Genomic DNA, 11155 nt, shown 5'->3' with positions numbered 1-11155 from the left:
GGAAGGGGGGCGCGCCCCCACCCCTTATCCAATTCAGATTGGGCTTGGGGGGGGGGCGTGCGCCACCTCCTGTGGCAGCCTCCCTCTCTCCACTATGGCTCAATAGGCCCATTAACTTTCCCAGGGGGTTCCGGTAGCCTCCCGGTACTCCGAAAAATCCCCGAACCTTATCGGAACCATTCCGGTGTCCGTATATAACCTTCCAATATATGAATCTTTACCTCTCGACCATTTCGAGACTCCTCGTCATGTCCGTGATCTCATCCGGGACTCCGAAGAAACTTCGGTCACCAAAACACATAACTCATAATACAAATCGTTATCGAACGTTAAGCGTGCGGACCCTACGGGTTCGAGAACTATGTAGACATGACCGAGACACATCTCCATTCAATAACCAATAGCGGAACCTGGATGCTCATATTGGCTCCTACATATTCTATGAATCTTTATCGGTCAAACCGCATAACAACATACGTCATTCCCTTTGTCATCGGTATGTTACTTGCCCGATATTCGATCGTCGGTTTCATCATACCTAGTTCAATCTCGTTACCGGCAAGTCTCTTTACTCGTTCCGTAATGCATCATCCCGTAACTAACTCATTAGTCACATTGCTTGCAAGGCTTATAGTGATGTGCATTACCGAGAGGGCCCAGAGATACCTCTCCGATACACGGAGTGACAAATCCTAATCTCGATCTATGCCAACTCAACAAACACCTTCGGAGACAACTGTAGAGCATCTTTATAATCACCCAGTTACATTGTGACGTTTGATAGCACACAACGTGTTCCTCCGGTATTCGGGAGTTGCATAATCTCATAGTCAGAGGAATATGTATAAGTCATGAAGAAAGCAATAGCAATAAAACTAAACGATCATTATGATAAGCTAACGGATGGGTCTTGTCCATCACATCATTCTATAATGATGTGTTCCCGTTGATCAAATGACAACACATGTTTATGGTCAGGAAACTTAATTATCTTTGATTAACGAGCTAGTCAAGTAGAGGCATACTAGGGACATTCTGTTTGTCTATGTATTCACACATGTACTAAGTTTTCGGTTAATACAATTCTAGCATGAATAATACACATTTATCATGATATAAGGAAACATAAATAACAACTTTATTATTGCCTCTAGGGCATATTTCCTTCAATACTTCTGCCCAATATTGTTTTGGTGTGGAATATAGCATATCTTAGTGTTGTTTTTAATGCTCTATTTGATGCACGTTTGATTATAACCTCGGGAAGTGCTTATTTTTGCACTGATTGACCCTCATTTATTCGCTATGTTGTCACTCCACACGGTATTGAAGTTGATAAAGTCAAGATCGAAGCCAGTGAGATTGGCCGACTTCTAAAATGGTAACCCAAGTGAGGATTTTCCTTAATCTTGCAAGATTCTATAGGTGCTTTGATATGGATTTCAACACCATTGCAACACCTCTTAGTGAGCTTAGAAAAAAGGATGTGTCAAACTTTGGAGCGATGCACAGGCAGATGCTTTATGATACTAAAAGATAAGTTAGCATGTACTCCTTTGCTCCAACTTTTTGATTTTAGTAAGACTTCTGAACTTGAATGTGATGCTAGTGGAATTGGCTGGAGGTGTGTTATTATAAGATGACAAACATGTTGCACGTTTTTCTGAAAAACTGAGTGGGCCTAGTCTTAACTATTCTACTTACGACAAAGATTTATATGCTCTTGTTTGGACTTTAGAGACATGGCAACATTGTTATGGCCCAATGAATTTGTTATGAATTTTGATCATGCATCTCTGAAACATAAGAGAAGTCAAGAAAAACTGAATTGTAGTTATGCTAAGTGGTCTGAATCCATTAAGTCTTTCGCTTATGTTATTAAAACACAAGAAAGTGTAAAGAAAATGATATTTCTGATGATTTGTCTCGTTGTAATACCATGCTTTCGCAACTTCACTTCAATATATTTTGTTTGCAGACCATCAAAGATCAATATTTGCATGATGTCAAATTTAAAGATGTGATGCATCATTGTAAAGAAGGGAGAGCATGGAACAATATCATCACTAATGTTGGATTTGGTTTGCATGCCAACAAGTTATGCATCCAACTAGCTTTGTTCATCTTTTGTTGTTGTAGGAGATGCATGGAGGAGGATTAATGGGACACTACGACATAAAGAAGAAGGAACACGAGCGTGTTCCGTATTTTCTTTTGGTCGAAGATGGGGCAAAATGTTGAGCGTTTTGTTACTCACTACACCACATGTCAAAAAGCTAAGTCACGACACACTCCTACTGGTTTACATACACCTTTACCCGTTTCTGGTGTTTCTTGGGAAGATATATCCATGCAAATTGTTTTAGGCTTATCTCGAACAAAGAAGGGAAAGGATAGCATCTCTGTTGTCGTGGATAGATTTTCTAAGAACCACACTTTATGCCATGTCATAAAAGCGATAATGTTGCTCATGTTGTTGATTTGTTCTTTCATGAAATTATTTTTCTTGCATGGCATGCCCAGTATTATTGTTTCAGATCATGATAGTACATTTTCTAGCCACTTTTGAAGATGTTTATGGGCTAAGCTAGGGACTAAATTGCTTTTAGTATCATGTCATCCCCAAACTGATGGAAAAAATGAAGCAATCAATAGAACCTTGTCGACCATGGTTAGGGATATTCTAAAGAATAACTTCATATGGGGAGAATGTTTACCCAATATTTAATTTGCTTCAAATCGTTTGTTGCATTCTACCACTATGATGGCCCCTTTTGAAGTTGTGTACAATTTTCTACCTCATGCACCAACCTATTACTGCATCTTTCATATTGAGAGAAGGTAAATTTTGATGTTAAACAATTTCCTGAATTGATTTTGAGAATTCATGAGCAAACCAAGGAAAATATTGATCGTATGAATGTGAAATACAAGCTTGCTAATGGTAAACGTGAAAAATGTTGTCTTTTAACCTAGAGATCTTGTTTGGTTTTATTTTCACAAATGTAGGTTTCTTGATTTGCGCAAGTATAAACTAATCCCATGGCTTGACGGTCCCTTTAAGGTCTTGGAAAAATAAACTACACTACATATAAACCCGTGCATGCACATTTTGGGGTTAGTCCCAAACTTAATATTACATATTTAAGCCATATTTTGGAGAGGCGGATGAGCCCCCGTTGAGAACAACGTCAATTAAATAAGGAGATGACGATGAGGACATCCCAACCACTGTTACACCTAGAACCCCTACCACTAAGTTTTAGAAAACTAGTACCAATTGTTGGAGCTAGCGCACACGAATTAAATAATTATGTACTTTTGTTTCTCGGGAATATTTCTATTGTTCATGAATTGTGATGATGTCTAAATTAGACATGCTTGTACTCCTCGGGAATGAAGGGCCTAGCATGAATAAGAGAGACGAGCACTGGAGCATGATCAAGCATGGAGATGAAAGCGAACGTGCATGGAATGAAAGTGGAGCCATAAGTATATGTTTTAGGAGTTTGAAGCCACCATGATGACCCATGAAGACATCGACGAAATATACAAGATGGCACTTCACATTTTTCGTCCATGGGCTTGTATAGGTGCTACGCTACCTACTTTTGGGCCAAGCCCATATAATTTTGAAGTGACCATAGATAGTTTTATGAACCTGTGTTAGTTGATGAAACCAACCTAGGGTGGATTTCAGCACCCTCGCATGGCCGCTGAATTGCTCCTCCACCCCACTATAAGTACTCCAGCTAGGCCATCATTTAGACTCGGGTTCTGTTTATTTAAAAGTTCTCCATGGCCGCAACTTCATCTACTTCGTTTATGTCCAGCTACCAGAGCAAGACTGCTTACAGAACCACTACTTTCATCAGTACTTCATCTGTATCCGTAGTATCCAGATTGTAAATCACAAATCTTGTTTCTTCTTCGATTTCATGCAGGAATTAGACCTTCATGAAATCGTGGCCATGTTGATTTTGCACCGATATGGTCAGTAACCTCTTGGGGTTGGTTTAGCGATTGCTAAGGCACAACGTCATCGCGCGTTGTAGTTAGATCATCAAAGCCAACTCCATGCAAATCAAAAAATTACCTCTCATCGAAAGATTGAGACATCGTTGTGCCTATCACGCGAGCATCTTTGGAGATCGCTATTTGTTACTTTCAGCTACTTTCTATGGTAGACAACAGTCATCAGAGATTTGTCTGGACCCCCCGCCTACTCAGGACGCCGTGCCTGTTTTGTCGAAGCTTCCCCCAATAAGCTCACTAGAGTTCTAGCTTATGCGTAACAAATGTCCTTCCTCTTCGCCTTTCTTTGTCGTGATTGCCGAAGGGGGAACAACAACTGATGTGTGCTTGGAATTCTCTGAATTGGAGATCCGAAAGGTTGTCAGAGGCACGAGAATGGGACTTCCCTCGCTCTCGGGGAACATGTCGTCTTGGCAGTCCGTCTTGCTAGAAGATGGGCGCGACATCAACAAGGGAAAGGTGCTTCTCGGGTTTAATCCTCTCATCTTATAAGGCATGTCGGCCGCTTGGTGTTAGGGTTGAGGAGAAGGATCCAAGCCACACAACAAATCCTAGCTCCCAGGGTTACCTGAGGACATGAAGAACTCCGCTCTTCGGGTTACCTGTTCCACCGTTTCCCGCGAAAGAACGAGCACACAATCATCTCGCATGCTCCCGGTACAACCCCGCCATGTCGGGGTCTGTCCGCTGACGTTCGGCAATGTGCGTCCAGTGCAAAAGTACATGGTGAAATCTACCACAGGGATTGTCAGCTAAACCTGTTCACTTCGTCATCATTAGCGTACAAAAGAAAAGGGTCAACTTTGGCCCATCAAGTATATAAAAGGTGGTAAGAAGTGCATTTGCAAGGGGAGTATTCATTCAACAAATACAAAGAACACTAAAGCAGGAGTAGGGTGTTACACCGCCGCGGGTGGCCAGAACCTGGATAAACATCCTTGCCACGTGTGTGGAGTGAGTGGAGCTCTTGTCGCTTGGTCCCTTTGGAAGCACCGTAACACCGCAGTCTTAGACAACCTACAACCATCGAATGACGGCCTTGCTCACACTATCCGGGACGAGGCTCGCTTGTGGGCTCGTGCCGGAGCTAAAGGATTAGAAGTAGTGATTCCCTCATCCTGAGCGTTTTGTATCAAGGCTGAGCAACCCCTTCCATGCTCAATTGCACCCTGTGGGATGCCTACTAGCGTATGACCCCTAGGGCTACACACTGCAACTTCTCTTCCACCCTATCAATGCAAAGATAGGCAACAATTGAAGGAAATGTGCCCTAGAGGCAATAATAAAGTTGTTATTTACATTTCCTTATATCATGATAAATGTTTATTATTCATGCTAGAATTGTATTAACTGGAAACTAAGTACATGTGTGAATACATAGACAAACAAAGTGTCCCTAGTATGCCTCTACTTGACTAGCTTGTTTATCAAAGATGGTTATGTTTCCTAGCCATAGACATGTGTTGTCATTTGATAAATGGGATCACATCATTAGAGAATGATGTGATGGACAAGACCCATCCGTTAGCTTAGCACTATGATCGTTTAGTTTGTTGCTATTGCTCATGACTTATACATGTTCCTATGACTATGAGATTATGCAACTCCCGAATACCGGAGGAACACTTAGTGTGCTATCAAACGTCACAACGTAACTTGGTGATTATAAATATGCTCTACAGGTGTCTCCGATGGTGTTTGTTGAGTTGGCATAGATCGAGATTAGGATTTGTCACTCCGATTGTCGGAGAGGTATCTCTGGGCCCTCTCGGTAATGCACATCACTATAAGCCTTGCAAGCGATGTGACTAATGAGTTATTTACGGGATGCTGCATTACGGAACGAGTAAAGAGACTTACCGGTAACGAGATTGAACTAGGTATGGTGATACCGACGATCGAATCTCGGGCAAGTAACATACCGATGACAAAGGGAACAACGTATGTTGTTATGCGGTTTGACTGATAAAGATCTTCGTAGAATATGTAGGAGCCAATATAAGCATCCAGGTTCCGCTATTGGTTATTGACCGAAGAAGTGTCTCGGTCATGTCTACATAGTTCTCGAACCCGTAGGGTCCACACGCTTAACGTTCGATGACGATTCGTATTATGAGTTTATGTGATTTGATGTACCGAAGGTTGTTCGGAGTCCCGGATGTGATCACTGACATGACGAGGAGTCTCGAAATGGTCGAGACATAAAGATTGATATATTGGACCATGTTATTCGGACACCGGAAGTGTTCCGGATAGTTTCGGATAAAACTGGAGTGCCGGAGGGTTACCGGACCCCCCCCCCCGTGAAGTTATGGGCCTTAGTGGGCCTTAGGGGAGAGAGAGGGCCGCAGCCAAGAGGTGGCGCCCCCTCCCCAAGGAAAGTCCGAATAGGACTAGGGGAGGGGGGCGCGGCCCCTCTTTCCCTCTCCCTCTCCTTCCTTCTTCTGCTAGTTGGAGTAGGAAAGGGGGGAACCTATTCCTACTTGGAGTAGGATTCCCCCCCCCCCTTGGGCGCGCCCCTTGTGGCTGGCCGGCCTCCTCCTCCCCTCCTTTATATACGGGGGAGGGGGCACCCCATAGACACACAAGTTGATCTTTAGCCGTGTGCGGTGCCCCCCTCCATAGTTTTTCACCTCAATCATATCGTCGTAGTGCTTAGGCGAAGCCCTGTGCCGGTAACTTCATCATCACCGTCACCACGCTGTCGTGCTGACGGAACTCTCCCTCGGCCTTAGCTGGATCTAGAGTTCGAGGGACGTCACCGAGCTGAACGTGTGCAGATCGCGGAGGTGCCGTGCGTTCGATACTTGATTGGTTGGATCGTGAAGACATTCGACTACATCAACCGCGTTACAAAACGCTTCTGCTTTTGGTCTACGAGGGTACGTGGACACACTATCCCCGCTCATTGCTATGCTTCTCCTAGATAGATCTTGCGTGATCGTAGGAAACTTTTTGAAATAGTACGTTCCCCAACAGTGGCATCCGAGCCAGGTCTATGCGTAGATGTTATATGCACGAGTAGAACACAAAGAGTTGTGGGCGATAATAGTCATACCGCTTACCAGCATGTCATACTTTGATTCGGCGGTATTGTTGGATGAAGCGACCCAGACCGACATTACATGACCGCGTTCATGAGACTGGTTCTACCGCCGTGCTTTGCACACAGGTGGCTAGTGGGTGTCTGTTTCTCCAACTTTAGTTGAATCGAGTGTGACTACGCCCGGTCCTTGTTGAAGGTTAAAACAACACACTTGACGAAAAATCGTTGTGGTTTTGATGTGTAGGTAAGAACGGTTCTTTCTAAGCCCGTAGCAGCCACATAAAACTTGCAACAACAAAGTAGAGGACGTCTAACTTGTTTTTGCAGGGCTTGCTGTGATGTGATATGGTCAAGATGTGATGATATATAATTTGTTGTATGAGATGATCATGTTTTGTAATAGTTATCGGCAACTGGCAGGAGCCATATGGTTGTCGCTTTATTGTATGAAATGCAATCGCCATGTAATTGCTTTATTTATCACTAAGCGGTAGCGATAGTCGTAGAAGCAATAGTTGGCGAAACGACAATGATGCTTCGATGGAGATCAAGGTGTCAAGCCGGTGACGATGGTGATCATGACGGTGCTTTGGAGATGGCGATCAAAGGCACAAGATGATGATGGCCATATCATATCACTTATTTGACTGCATGTGATGTTTATCTTTTTATGCATCTTATTTTGCTTAGTACGGCGGTAGCATTATAAGATGATCTCTCAATAAATTTCAAGGTACAAGTGTTCTCCCTAAGTATGCACCGTTGCGACAGTTCGTCGTGCCGAGACACCACGTGATGATCAGGTGTGATAAGCTCTACGTTCACATACAACGGGTTGCAAGCCAGCTTTGCACACGCAGAATACTCGGGTTAAACTTGACGAGCCTAGCATATGCAGATACGGCCTCGGAACACTGAGACCGAAATGTCGAGCGTGAATCATATAGTAGATATGATCAACATCCATCTCACGTGATGATCGGACATGGTTTAGTTGATATGGATCACATGATCACTTAGATGATTAGAGGGATGTCTATCTAAGTGGGAGTTCTTAAGTAATATGATTAATTGAACTTTAATTTATCATGAACTTAGTACCTGATAGTATTTTGCATGTTTATGTTGTTGTAGATAAATGGCCCATGCTACTGTTCCGTTGAATTTTAATGCGTTCCTAGAGAAAGCTAAGTTGAAAGATGATGGTAGCAACTACACGGACTGGGTCTGTAACTTGAGGATTATCCTCATTGCTGCACAGAAGAATTACGTCCTCGAAGCACCACTAGGTGCAAGACTCAGGAGCTACGCCGGACATTGTGAACGCTTGGCAGAGCAAAGCTGATGACTACTCAATAGTTCAGTGTGCCATGCTTTACGGCTTAGAACCGGGACTTCAACGACGTTTTGAACATCATGGAGCATATGAGATGTTCCAAGAGTTGAAGTTAATATTTCAAGCAAATGCCCGGATTGATAGATATGAAGTCTCCAATAAGTTCTACAGCTGCAAAATGGAGGAGAATAGTTCTGTCAGTGAACATATACTCAAAATGTCTGGGTATCATACTCACTTGACTCAACTGGGAGTTAATCTTCCGGTTGATAGTGTCATTGACAGAGTTCTTCAATCACTGCCACCAAGCTACAAAAGCTTCGTGATGAACTATAATATGCAAGGGATGGATAAAACAATTTCCGAGCTCTTCGCAATGCTAAAGGCTGCGGAGGTAGAAATCAAGAAGGAGCATAAGTGTTGATGGTCAACAAGACCACTAGTTTCAAGAAAAAGGGTAAAGGGAAGAAGGGGAACTTCAAGAAGAACGGCAAGCAAGTTGCTGCTCAAGTGAAGAAACCCAAGTCTGGACCTAAGCCTGAGACTAAGTGCTTCTACTTCAAAGGGACTCGTCACTGGAAGCGGAACTGCCCCAAGTATTTGGCGGATAAGAAGGATGGGAAAGTGAAAGGTATATTTGATATACATGTTATTGATGTGTACCTTACTAATGCTCGCAGTAGTGCCTGGGTATTTGATACTGGTTCTGTTGCTTATATTTGCAACTCGAAACAGGGGCTATGGATTAAGCGAAGATTGGCTAAGGACGAGGTGACGATGCGCGTGGGAAATGGTTCCAATGACAATGTGATCACCGTCGGCACGCTGCCTCTACATCTACCTTCGGGATTAGTTTTAGACCTCAATAATTGTTATTTGGTGCCAGCGTTAAGCATGAACATTATATCTGGATCTTGTTTGATGCGAGACGGTTATTCATTTAAATCAGAGAATAATGGTTGTTCTATTTATATGAGTAATATCTTTAATGGTCATGCACCCTTGATGAGTGGTCTATTTTTATTGAATCTCGATAGTAGTGATACACATATTCATAGTGTTGAAGCCAAAAGATATAAGTTTAATAATGATAGTGCAACTTATTTGTGGCACTGCCGTTTAGGTCATATTGGTGTAAAGCGCATGAAGAAACTCCATGCTGATGGGCTTTTGGAATCACTTGATTATCACTACAAAAAAATACACTTCCGTGATGATACGTGTTTGTCACAGTAGGTCGCGTTTTTTGTCATGCATGTACATCCATGACAAATTTATGACAGAATCAAGATAGTCATACCTGTGATGTCGTAGAAGTGTCCCATGACATTACCAAAATTATCATCACGGAAGTGTCCACTTCCATGACGATAAATCGCGCGTCACTGAAGTGCTTTCATCAAGGGTGACCGACACGTGGCATCCACCGTAACGGAACGCCGTTAAGCTATCGGGTCGGGTTTTGGATCCGATAACCCATTAACAGCCCCGACCAATGGGGATTTTCCAGGTGTAAAATCATCATTAGCTGGAGGAAACACGTGTCGGCTCATCGCTGGGACAGATGTCATCCACTCATTGGACAGAAGGCGCATATGATACGTCGACACGTGGCACGGCCCAACAGTGGCCCATTCCTGTGAAAAGGCCGGCCCATTTGACTTGGTCAAAAGCTGGCGGGCCGGCCCATGGAAAGCCTGTTAACGGCCTGTTCGCATATAGCCCATTTACAGCCCGCTAACCCAAGGCCCGTTACGCCCTATTCGAATTAGGCCCAGTAGCGTCATCTGGGCCATCCAATATGATTCCAGCCCGTTTTCACTTCTGGCCCATGTATGGCCCATGATGTCTTTCGGCCCATATGAGGCCCTATGTAACTCTTGGCCTATAAACGACCCGTGCTGAAACTGGCCCGTAATGAACAGTGTATTACTTTACACCCATTAACGGCCCGTGGTGAAACTGGCCCGTAATGAACAGTGTATCACTTTATACCCATTAACGGCCCGTTATTCCGTTGGGCCGTTTCCAGCCCATGTTATCTTTCGGCCTTCTCAGAGCCCATTTATTCTTGGGCTATTTTCTAGCATTCGTTTACTTACGGCCCGTTACTGTCATTTTCTGCTTGTGGGCCAAATTCAGCCCGTTGTTACAGTTGGCCCGTTTGTGGTCCGTTAATACGTTGGGCCATTTTCACAGCGTCATCAAATACGGCCTATTAACGATGGCCCGTTATGGTCGGCCCATGAACGGACGATTCCAATTCTAGCCCATTTACGGCCAGAATGCGGTCTGTTTGGCCCATGTTTGGCCAATCGATCATACGGCCCGTATAAGGCCCATTGATGATACGGCCCGTAGAAGGCCCATTGTTTCTACAACCCGTAGAAGGCCCATTGTTTCTACGGCCCGTAGAAGGCCCACTGTTTCTACGGCCCGTAGAAGGCCCACTGTTTCTACGGCCCGTAGGAGGCCCAGTGTCACTATAGTAAATATTAGCCCATGGTTATTGTGGCCTAGTTTTAAAAAATAGGTTATTGCAGCCACTAGCAAACCGTGGAAAAAGAACTGCAATGACTACAAGCAAACAAATAAACAAGACAACAAGGAAATAAATAAGCAAGCAACTTATGCTAGGCTATCACACATATTACATCCATTGGGCATCAAAGTTCGCCACCAGTGCAAATAAACGCGCCGACAAAAGAATATACAAAAACTGAGAGCACTTCAGAAGG

This window comes from Triticum aestivum, chromosome 4D (assembly GCF_018294505.1).
Source record: "Triticum aestivum cultivar Chinese Spring chromosome 4D, IWGSC CS RefSeq v2.1, whole genome shotgun sequence".
In the NCBI taxonomy this organism is placed as follows: domain Eukaryota; kingdom Viridiplantae; phylum Streptophyta; class Magnoliopsida; order Poales; family Poaceae; genus Triticum; species Triticum aestivum.
Note: the sequence above shows the minus strand (reverse complement) of the source record.